The sequence below is a fragment of the Macaca mulatta genome, chromosome 1, assembly GCF_049350105.2.
Source record: "Macaca mulatta isolate MMU2019108-1 chromosome 1, T2T-MMU8v2.0, whole genome shotgun sequence".
NCBI lineage: Eukaryota > Metazoa > Chordata > Mammalia > Primates > Cercopithecidae > Macaca > Macaca mulatta.
Genome location: NC_133406.1, coordinates 69,664,699 through 69,673,074, shown reverse-complemented (window position 1 = coordinate 69,673,074; position 8,376 = coordinate 69,664,699). Strand labels below are relative to the sequence as shown.

Genomic DNA, 8,376 nt, shown 5'->3' with positions numbered 1-8,376 from the left:
ACCCAGGAGGCGGAGCTTGCAGTGAGCCAAGATCGCGCCACTGCACTCCAGCCTGGGCGACAGAGCGAGACTCCGTCTCAAAAAAAAAAAAAAAAAAAAACAACTATGTTGCTCAATCAAACCCTGTTTTTTGCACAATGCCTTGGACTTAGCCTTTGCCAGTCACATAGACATTAACAGTATGATGAGATGTAGTGAGAAGTCCAAAGTCTGGTGAGTTGGCTTAATTTGATTTTATTTTCTTCCTTCATCCATAATAATATATCCAAATTTTGTCTTTATGGACGGATCTGTAAACACAGGCTTACCCATCCCACTTACAGGCAAGGCAAATGCTGCTTCTTGAAAAGCAGGGGTCCGTGGTGGGTCATGATCCTCCAAGTCGTCCTGGGCCTGGCTTTATCTTCACTATATTGTGGAGCCACTTCATTGAGTCTTGTACTAGATTTTAACTTTCCGTGGCTTCCATGGTTTTGCCTTGTTTTTCGCGTAGAATGTGTCTGTATGCTGTGTCACCACCCACTTTGGGGCCCTGAGCCTTCTCATCAGCACTGTTGCTCCCAGAGACGTGTCCCCATTTCCCCCTTTTCCAGAACCATTTTTTCCTTTGGGCAATCATCTTTGAAATTTGCTGTTCTAAAAATATTTTGTTGTTGTTTCCAGATAATTTTTCAAGTGAAGTTAATAAAGATGGGGTAATGCCAAATGAAGTATAACAATCAGGAAAATGAGCATCTCAAATACCCAGAAAGTCAGGATGTTTTGAAGAAAATTATATGGTATGCAGAGAAAAAGTACTCTCTAACTCAACTTTCTTGGGTTTTCTTGGTGATTTCATTTGAGGGTTTTGATGAATTTATCTGTGGTGATGAGTCAAAAATGTTTAAAGGATTAGGACAAATAAAAGGGAGCTAAATTACACTAAGGAATTATGAGAAGATACCAGCGTCTACCTCTCCTGTTTCCCAAGACCATGGAAGGTGAAAATAGGCTGAGCTGCCTGGAGTTTCCCTCCACCCCCCACTGGAAGCAGTGGAGCTAATGATGCTTTCTATTTGTGTAATCTTGCCCTGATGGCATGAAAGTGTAGTGAGATGAGCAAAGTGATGATGAATCGTTAACACTTGCTCCTGCCTTGCTTTGCCTTCCTATCCCACCCACCAGCAAAAGCGGACATCCTGTGGTTAGGAGGATCACAGGAGAAGCAGAAGACAGGACTACTGTGGAAATGCAAATGGAGGAGACGGACTCTCCCTGTGAGAGCACAACACGGTCACCAGGCCTGAGCTGGCCGTGGGAGAGTCAAAAGGAAACTGACAGGGAGAACCCCCAAGCAACTTGGAGTCTCACTGGACAGAATAAGGCCTATTTTTAGAAAATGTGGCGAGGGCTTTACAAAAATGACAAAATACAGTGCCATTTCTGAAATTCATGATAGTGTCCCCTTGTATGTAGCAGTCGGGAGAGGATCTTAAGTAATTTAAAAACTGGCCATGGCAATTTTTTCTTTTGCAGCATTTAGAATGCATGTGTCCCTTCCTTCTCAGCCTCTTCTTGATGTAATTCAAACAATTGAGCACCTACTACTTGTTATCCAGAGAGGGACAAAAGAGCATTTCGAAAAAGAAAAGATATGCCCCTAAAATGTAAAGGAAATATTCAACTTCAAGGAGATAGGAGTTTACACTTTATAAAAAGTTAAATACTGTCTCCTTACAGAAATTGCTGCTGCCTCTGGTCAGGCTGCTAGATGATTTGAACCCCTCCGTGTCACATTTCAAGGTATTGGAGCATTAGGGAGAAATAAGTATAATCATAGAATCTCTTCAGCAACATCAGCACTATCCTACTCAATGGTTACCATGTCCCCTGGGATGCTCAAAGGCATATTAGCCCTGGCTAGAATTGTTCTCTCTCAGAGTGAGCACATCTGGAATCTCTCCTTGAGGGCCCTTGACACAGGAGAGGGCCTGAGAATCTGTCCTAAGCAGTAATTCCCCCTGCCGCCCACTCCCAAGTGGCTGACCAGCAGTAGCTAATGAAAAGAAAGCGCTCCTGAGCATTGAAGGTAACTCAGCTGACATCAACAAGGCGCTGCAGCTCAGTCAGCAACATTTGTCAGAGAAGGAATTTGAACACACATTTCCCGGATGTATGCCAAAGGCATGGCCAGCAAGGGCATAAACCATTTTGAGAAGGTATTCTTTGATTGATGTACGAGATGTCTGTCAAACACACACAGCATAGCAGGTGCTGGGAATACAGTGGTGGCCAAGCTCCTGGGGTTCAGGGCCACACCACCCCCTCTTTCCTAAAGAGACAATGGGAGGAGGGTGGTGAGAAACGCATTCTGACCCTGACTATGCAGGGTGAGCCTGAGCTTCCTCAAGAGGCTGATCATGTTCTCCAGTGAAAGGAGAAAGGAATGGGTTTGGACAGGACACCCCAGGGCAGAGTCACTGCAGTTCCCTGTGGAGCCCTTCAGAAAGGCTCACTCACCCTGTGTCTCCTTTGGTATAACCATCCTCACAACCCACTAAGTTTTTCTTACATCCAGCCTAAACCACTCATTGCAATCTTTTAATTTTTACTTTTAAAAAATGAGAGATCTGTCACCCAGGCTGGAGTGCAATGGCACACTCATAGCTTACTGCGGCCTCAACCTGAGTTCAAGCAATCTTCCCACTTCAGCCTCGCACTGCAATCTTAAGCCTGCTTCAGTTCTCTGCGATTGGGGAAGATGGCAAAACTTTGGTCAGAGGGAAATAGCTCCTGTCAGAATTCAGTCTTCCCTGACACCAACTATTCCACATTGAAAAACTCATCTGTCCCCCCAGACCCTGCAGAAACACCCTGGCCCTGATTTGTCTAACCAAGCACGATCCTTCGTATTTTTCTTTGACCAGTATTGTGTACATTCAGCTGCCTGACCCTGGGGTTGGCTGAAATGTGGATAAATGGTGGCTACTGTTATCAGGTCCTGTTTATGGGAACAAACAGCTCTCTCCACTGTCCCACACCCCATATCAGCCACCTAGCTATTCTGTGAGTTTCTTGTTTCTTCTCATCACATCTCTCTGAGCCTTGGCTTCGTCATCTGTGAAAGGGGGCTCATAGTTACCCTGTTGAAGAGTTGTGAAGATTAAATATGATAACACACACAAAGCCTGGTGCCTGGAGGGTGCCCAACAGATGTTGATTGCCTTCCTCCTCAGTGGTGGATTGGCCAACCTGGCCCAGTGGCCCAGAGGCCCAGAGAGCAGCGGGGACAGGAACTTCAGCCCTACAAAACGTTTCAGGTCATCTCTGCCTTAAAGAACGATGATGTTCCAGGTCTCATTTGAGGACCTAGAAGGGACTAAAATCTCTTAGACTCAAGAGGAATGTATCCTTTTCTGTAGGGAGGAGAGTATTTCCATCTCTCAGCCTTCCCTGTCAGCACAAGTCTTGATCCCTGGGAAAGTGAGCGAGGGGGCAGGAGTGCGCCAGGAAGATATGGGAGAAGTATCACCAGTGCAGTGAGCTGACCCAGACATCCTGTCATTCTTTCTGAGACTTATTTGATCAACTGCAAAATAAATGGGCTTATATCCAAAGTTAGTTCATGTCATCAAATCCATTGGACATAAGCCCCATGGTTCAATAGGTGCTTCATACCTAACTGATCAGAACTCTTTGCCTACTGACAAGGTTTTGGAGAGTTTGCCACCCCTCAAAAACGGAGCAAGAAGCAAGGTGGCCTCCTTCATGTAAGTAAGAAGTTTAGGTTGGGTATAAGGAAGAACTTAGTGAACTCTGGAAACAATTACATACTGAAAGAAGGAAGCATTCAGGCTTCATGGGTGCTTCTGAAGGGCTTTAAGATAGGAAGCCTGTTCAGTCACAGGGGTGCATTTGCCAAGAACCTCTCTGGAGGCAGAGGAATGGACTGTGTGACCTCTTGGCCCTATTTTTTCAGCAAGATCTCATGGAGGCCACAGCTGCAGACTTCCCAGCAAGAGGGCTTTGTCTGGGAGATGGGGTGTGGCCCAGCTCCCCACCAAACACATGCCTTCAAGACTAAGGGCTCAGGCAGTGCAGCCGCAGATATAAATAAGCTTCGCGTGACTCTGTCCTTGGAGCGGATGCCTCCAGCCATTGCCCAAAATGGGATGGAGGGAACAGGAGAAGGGTGTACAGAGAAGTGGTGGGGGTGGAGTGGGGGTGGAGCTGGGGAGGGCTGGGGTTGACAGCTGAGAAGAGAATGACGGTGAAGAGGCTGTGTTTTCTCTCACCTCCTAAGTGTGTGTGTCTGCATGTTTCTGTGAGATAGGTGTTCATGCAGGGAGAGGAGCTGTCCTACTTTTGGGGAAGGGGGTGCTGTTCTTCACAACATGCTTTCTTTCTGTTCCCACTACCATCATCCTAGTTCACAACCTCATTATGTCTTCCTGGAATATTGCTTTCATTTCCTAATTTCCTTGCTGCTAGTTTCAGTCTCCTCTGAGTGAACTTTTCTTACCATTGCTTCTCAATTCTTTTTTTTTTTTTTTTTTTTTTTTTTAATCTAGACAGAGTCTTACTCTGTCGCCAGGCTGGAGTGCAGTGGCATGATCACAGCTCACTGCAGCCCTGACCTCCTGGGTCCAAGGGATCACCCACCTTAGCTTCCTGGGTAGCTGGGATTACAGGCGCGTGCTACCACGTACGGCTAATTTTTTGTATTTTTTTGTAGAGGCAAGATTTCACCACGTTGCCCAGGCTAGTCTCAAACTTTTGCGCTCAAGCAATCTGCCCACCCTGGCCTCCCAAAGTGCTGGGATTACATATGTGAGCCACCGCGCCAGCTGCAATTCACTCTTCTAGTTAAAAAAATCCAAAACTGGGTTCCCAATACAGTGCACATTCTTCAATTTATCATTGAAGATCCTCCACAATTAGACACAGGCCTAGCAGCCAGACCTCTGTTTTCTACGGCCCTCTGTGTGTATGCCAGCCCACAGTAAAACTGGTACACTAGGCATTCCAGGAGCTCAGTTTGCACGTTCTTACTTTTGTGGCTTTGCTCATCTTTTCCCTCTATCTGAACACTCTTCCCTCCATCCCCGAAAAACCTGTTCGTCCTTCCGTGTCCTGACCTCCAGCCAGGCACAATACTCAGTATTCCTCCATAGCCCGTATCCCAATCCATCCGTGTGAAGCAGTCAAGCTGCATGGCCCTCTGGTCGGAGCCACTGTGGACAAATGGAGGCTAATGTTACCATGTCCTGCCAGGAGCAGCCAGCTCCCTCCACTGCCCCATGCCTCCCATCAGCTCCCTGGCTATTCTCTGGCCTCCAGCCCTGGTTCTCACCCTGACTTGAAGCAGTCCTGGCTGATCTGCCTGCTGGCCATCCCTGATGTTCACCTTGGAGACTGAGGCAGAGAGGCACGCTGTCTGAGCTCTGAGCAGTGGAGAGGCTGGAGCAGGGCCTGCTAGTATCACAGAGGCCCACTGGGGGCCTTGAGTGCAGCTGAGGCTCTAAACTGAGGGCTGAGGTAGGAGCGAGTGGGCAGTGACTAAAACTTGCAAGAAAGTTTTATTTTTTAATTTTTTTAAAGAGTACTTATCTATCTCTTTCCTCCTAGTCATTCTCACCCTCCTCCAGCAGCAGCCTCCTCTTGGTCAGAATTTAGAATATGTTGTTGCTTTGGATGGCAGGGGTTTCCGTTTCTAGCTAGGTTCTTCCCTGTCCATCCTTCCTCCCTCCTGGCCCGTCTTTTTCCTAGACTATCTACTATGTGCAAATCATCATGTATATGTGTAGCAGACTCAGAGTCCTGCCCCCAGGAAGCTCCCAGATGTTGTCACCTATGTTAGGGTACTCAGTGAGTGTCCATGGCGCCAAGGTCTAGCTGAGGTGGCAAAGTGGCACTGAGGGAGACTTGAGCAGGACATACATTATTCTTGTTGACTAAGGAGGTATATGAAACCCGTAAGACCCTGTGGAAGGTGGAGTGAGCAAGGAAGACACCAGGGAAAAGAAAGACAAAGAGGCCGGGCGTGGTGGCTCACATCGATAATCTCAGCACTCTGGGAGACGGAGGTGGGCAGATCATTTGAGGTCAGGAGTTTGAGACCAGCCTGGCCAACATGGTGAAACCCCGTCTCTACTAAAAATACAAAATTAGCCGGACGTGGTGGTACATGCCTGTAATCCCACTACTCGGGAGGCAGGAGAATTATTTGGACCCAGGAGGAGAAGGCTACCATGAGCCAAGATTGCGCCATTGCACACTCCTGTTTGGGTGACAGAGCAAGACTCCATCTCAAAAAAAAAAGCGGGGGGCAAAGAAAGGAAGCCAGAGGTGGCCTTTGGTTTCCCACCACTGCAGTCCAGCCCGATTCCAGAGCCAGCTGTGAACCCGATTCCTAAAGCTCAAACCTGAGGCTTCTGCTCCTATGTGGGCCTTCTGTTAGGCTGCCTGCCAGCTCGCGTTTTCTCCTCACACCCCTACTCCCCATGTGTTTTCATCTGTGGATTCTGCAACAAGCTTTGGCCCGCAGAACCTCCCTCTGGGTGGCCGGATCTGTGACAGGTAACCTTGGAAGCTTTCCAAGGCCGTGTTTTCTGCTGTAAAGATGGTAAAAGAAGGCCTAGCTGGGTTCCTGCCCAAAATCCCCTGAACCGCCTCCGCTTGTATCCACATACTGCAGTGAGATAGTCATCTTTGTGCTTTTTCTTCAGGAAAGATACGTGACCTTTCCCTCCTCAGAGGCACCCACAAGTCCCTGAGGAGAAATGAAGGGTTAAAGCAACAAGGGAAAGATAAAAACAATGTTCAGCCTTTTCAACATCCAAAATAAAATATTGAGCATAGAAAGAGAGATTTTTGCTGTAGTAATAGACATGAGAAAGAACAGTGGGATGACCATGGCCACTTTGGACATGCTGACTTTCTCATTGCTCCCTGAACCCCAGTACATTGCACGTCTCTGGGCCTCTGTCCGTGCTTGACTCTCAGCATGCAATGCACTTCTCCCCCAACTCTGCCCAGCAAGCTCCAGCCCATCTCCTAGGATTTACCCAAGTCAAAAGTCCTCCTCTCCGGGAAGCGGGAAGAACACCCTGAAGGCCCCGGGGCTGAGTACTACCAGCCTTCTGTTCTACTCTCTAGTAAAGCACCCGGCTTCTGATAACTTTGTAACGTTCTGCTTACATATCTGTCTCCTCTTCTAGACTGTAAGTATCCAAACGGAGGGATTAGGAGTTCAGCTTTGCCTTCCTGGTGCTCAACATGGTGGCTGGCACATGGTAGGCAATCAAGAAAGTTTAACTATTTAACTGTAAATTTAGTTTCAAATTACCTAGCCTTGGTGCAGTTTCTGCTCTGAGCCTTGCCACTGAGAACTGGCTGTAAACACAAGAGCTATTGCTCAACCAATTCCTGGGTGTGGCTAGAAATGGCAGAGGCTAGTTTTCAGTCCTCAACTCAAGAGCGGATGCCCCCTAAGCCATACTGCAAAGGATCCAGCATTCCCTGCCATGCCCTGAAGCAGTCTTATAATTCTGCAATCACTGCTAGATAAGCAATGTACCCCAGGCCCTGAAGCCTGGCTCCTTTGTGACCAAGGTGAAGCCTCATCATCCCTGTCTCTGGCCTTCATGTTCTCCATCTGTTGTGAGGTTGTAGGTCCTAATTAGAAAGCTCTTAGAGATTCCTGAAAGGACTGTTACTGTACTGCAGCTCAAAGAATATTATGTCAGGGTGCTATAAAAGCACAGCAAATAATGTGAACGAGGAAATAATAAGGGCACTTATTCCCAGAAGCATATTGATTTAAACCACAAAAGCTCCTTGGAACAGGGCTCAAGAATTATAAAAGCCTGAGCAATCAGCAACCCCTGTGGGAGGGGAGCCCATGCCAGGCAACTGCTGGAGAGTTCATTTGGTTGGTCTTGGCAGGCCAGTTTTGTCCCTCAGGTGTTCTCGCTTTGGTGAAATTTCCCTGTTGTAATGAGCCCAGCCTACCTGCTGGGTTCTGGGGAGAAAGGACCATTATTTCCACATCCTTTGCGTAAGAAGCGAAGAACTGGCCTTAGCACACAAGTCAATTCAATTCTCATTCTCCGTGTAATGAAAACAGATCTCCAGATAACGGAAGCTGCATCATCACTTTTGCTTCTAAAATTGGCATAGCAGGTCACACCCTGACCAGCCATTGCTATCTCTGGACAACAACTTGGGAAAACCAGTTACTCTGTGAATATGAAAAATAAAAAGTCACCTTAAATGCACCATCCTGGAGTAGAAAAGCATGTTTAAACCTGCTTCCAACAGCAGAAAGGGCAGAGCTTGTAAGAAAAAAAGAATGATGGCGCTAATTGGACAAAAATTTTAATTTAAAACTTGAAA

At 47.2% G+C, this 8,376-nt stretch overlaps 1 pseudogene; it reads right to left on the bottom strand.

The window, feature by feature from the left end:
• Positions 1-179: 179 nt before the first annotated feature.
• Positions 180-612, bottom strand: LOC114677189 (peptidyl-prolyl cis-trans isomerase NIMA-interacting 4 pseudogene; annotated as a pseudogene).
• Between the last annotated feature and the right edge of the window lie 7,764 nt (positions 613-8,376).